Genomic DNA, 3,654 nt, shown 5'->3' with positions numbered 1-3,654 from the left:
TTGTCCCCAGTTGTAGGCAGGAGGCTCTGAAGGTGCTAATGCCTCCTGAGAGAACGGGTGCGAAGCTTGGTCGAGGCTAGAGGGTTCGGGGGCGGCAGAAGCCTGTGGTGTTGTGCCCCCCGGGGGTGGCGTCCCAGGGGTGCTCAGAAAGTCACTTGGGTATGGGACCCCACATGACTCACTGCAGCACTTGGTCACACACCATATTGCCTTTTTCTGCACAACGCCTCTTAGACAGGCCTTATGGCTAGTCCGGGGCAATATTTTTGCACTCCGGCCCCTAAGGCCTGTCAGCGTGGTGCACTGACACTTTAGATTTATTTATGCACTCCATGCACGTTTGGCACTTTTTTATTTTTAAATTTGACCCACAGATGCGAAAGGTGCAGGTTTCTTCGGGGCCTATTCCTGACGCTGGGAGGAGATTCTGTGCCTCGACCGGGGTTCTCTGTCTCCTCCCACCCAGGAGGTGGGTTTCTCTTCGGGAGATCCCACTTGCCTAGTACTGAGGGGACCTGTTTCGGCAGGTCCCCATAGGAAATGGTCCACGGCCTTCGGGTTGGTGGACCACCAGTCTCAACCCCTGTCAGGAGCCTTGCGCCCCGGGGGGTCGGGAAAGTAGGTCCCTTCTTTTGAAGGACCTTGCACCCTTGTGCACGTTTTTTGTGTGCTGTGATTTCACGGTTCACTTTTTTTGTTCACAGGGGGAAGTTTTGATGCACGTCCACGGGCTTCGAAAAACAGAGCTTCTGAAGATGTCTATAGCTACATGTAGGCACCTCAAGGTACCTGCATTTTAGCCATATTGTCACATTGTAGATGAACTGATAGGAAAGTTACACTAGTTTTAGCCATATGAATTAGTCTTCAGCTCTCATTGGCCCTTATTTCAGAAAATAATGGTCGGTATAGCTTAGTCAGGGGGTCACAAACATAATGGGGGGTAATTTATCAAAACTGGAGCAGACAGAATCTAGAGCCGTTGCCGTGGCAACCATTCAGCTTCTCTCTTCAATTTGCTCAGTTGATATTTGAAAATGAGAGATAGAAGCTGATTGGTTGCAGTGCAAATCTGCTCCAGATTTTGTCTGCTCCAGTTTTGATAAACTCCCCCCAATGCCTGCTCAGGGGGCCCCTTGCTGACTTTGTCTACCACTGAACTGAGTGGCAGGTAGCCGCCCCTCTTTCGCCATTTTCCCCTGCTAGGCAGCTGCACAGAGTTCACAATGTGAGCTGGAGGCCATGTTTTAACCGATCTCTGCTTGCTGTTGGCTCTGCCTCCAATGAGAGAAGCTGGCATTAGTGTGTGTTACAAAGTAATGAGTCCTGACTCAATGATGAACCTATTATATCCACACTAAGCATGAACAAAAGTCACACTTGTCTCAGAGCCCTAGTAGAGTGGGAAAGGGGTGTTGGAGAGGTTGCAAGGAGTGCATAGGTGGGAGAAAACAAGATTAAGTGTGTTACCATATATCTATACAAGTGGGGAAAGCTGGCTTCATTCAGCAGAAATGGGATCCTCAATGTTAAAAAATATATCTATAAAAATCATATTTTCATTGATTACCCAAATATTACAAAAATTACCTCGGGAATAACACAGCCACATGCAGTAAAACAATGGCTGTCAGTCTTTCCTCCCAGAATCCTCTGCAGCTGGTGTATTAATTTGCATATGAGGCTCGTAGCTAAAAAGACATTCATTTTTTAAAATGTAATTTTTAAATGTCCTCCATTAAGAAGGACATATACTAGATTTGGGACCTCACACAAGAATCGGCATATACCCTGTGCAAAGTTTTTTTTACACAATAATACATGTTGCCATTACCCTTTGTCCCCCATTGTGCACATGTTACACCATTGATATCTACAGTATGTACGCTCATTGTTATTGCCATTTTGGCTTCCCTCAACCACCCTGTAGTGTTCCAGAATCTGTAGAACAGTCATGGGATTCTGGACACTGTCCAGTAGTGTCAGTGTCCTGCATGATCCAGGAGCTTGGTAGTCTGCTGCCTTGAGTCCTGGGAGTCCAGAAGCATCTAGCTTGAGAAGATCTTATGTAATCTAGTCTATGACTGGCTCATAAAGCATGTCCCTGGTATCCAACCACTCCTATAGCATTTTTGGGCATGCATTGTCTTTGGCCCTTTCATGTAACATGTCTTCAGTCTCACCATCTCTTGTAGCATACCTTTAGTCTCTTATTCTTTCTTGTAGCATGCCAGAAGTCTGACCATTACTTGTAGCATGCCCATAGTCTCTGACCATCTATTGTAGTATGGCTGTAGTCTCGGACCATGATTTGTAGCATGGCTGTAGTCTGGCAATTACTTGTAGGATGCCTGTGGTCTCTAACCATGTCTTTTAGCATGCCTGTGGTCTGACCATTACTTGTAGTATGCCTTTAGTCTGGCCATCTCTTGTAGCATGTTCGCAGTCTCAGACCATCTCTTGTAGCATGCCAAAGGTCTAACTATATCTTGAAGGATGCCTGTAGTCGCTGACCATGTCTTGTAGCATGCCGGTAGTCTGACCTGCTCTTGTAGCAAGTTTTTAGTGTGACTATTTCTTGTAGCATGCCCATACTCTCTCTGATCATCTCTTGTAGCATGCTTGTAGTAAGACCATTTTTGTAGCCTGCCCTTATTCTGACCATTTCTTGTTCCATGCCTGTACTCTATCTCTTGTATCATACCTGTAGTCTGACCATCTCTTGTATCATACCTGTAGCCTGACCATCTCTTGTATCATACCTGTAGTCTGACCATCCCTTGCACCATACCTGTAGTCTGACCATCCCTTGCACCATACCTGTAGTCTGACCATCCCTTGCACCATACACGTAGTCTATTTCTTGCATGATGCCTGTGGTCTTTTAACATCTCATCATGCCTAAAGTCTAACTATTTCTTGTAGCATGGTCATAGTCTGACTATATCTTATAGCAAGCTTGTAGTCTGACCATTAGTTGTAGCATGCCCATAGTCTGATAATATCTTGTAGCACGCCTAAGGGCCGGTTCACATGATATCAGGTCCTGATCAGGTGTGGATCTGCAGACTGATGCAGTGCGTTTTTGATGCGTTCCAGTGGAGTGGGGCTGTTAGTATGTTAGCTGCAAAGCAGTGCGTTTTTGATGCGTTTTGGACGCGTTTGCGTTTCCTGACCGTTTCCTAACGGTACAAAATGTGACATGCAGTATTTTCCTGTCGTAACCTGAACGGACTGCGCACGTGAGAACTGTAGCCTATAAAACACATAGGGATACATTGGGATGCATTTTGAGTGCAGCAGCGTACGGATCCGGTCAGCACACAAAACGAACATCGTGTGAACAGGCCCTAAAGTCTAACCATTTCTTGTAGCATGCTTGTAGTAAGACCATCTTCTGTAGTTTGCCTTTAGTCTGACCATTTCCTGTTCCATGCCTGTACCCTATTTGTATCATGCCAGTAGTCTGGCCATCCCTTGCATCATACATGTAGTCGGGCCCAGGGCCGGCCTTAGGGGTGTGCGAGCTATGCGGCCGCACAGGGCGCCATGGCAACAAGGGCGCCGTGCGGCCGACACAGCTTGTCCTGGGGGCGGCTTCTCTCCCCCTCATCGCTGGCCATCCGATATGACAGCGCTCCCTCGTCCGCCCCC

Source organism: Nanorana parkeri, unplaced genomic scaffold, assembly GCF_000935625.1.
Source record: "Nanorana parkeri isolate BGI_ZX_2015 unplaced genomic scaffold, ASM93562v1 scaffold790, whole genome shotgun sequence".
Lineage (NCBI taxonomy): Eukaryota > Metazoa > Chordata > Amphibia > Anura > Dicroglossidae > Nanorana > Nanorana parkeri.
This window is presented reverse-complemented; position numbering follows the sequence as displayed.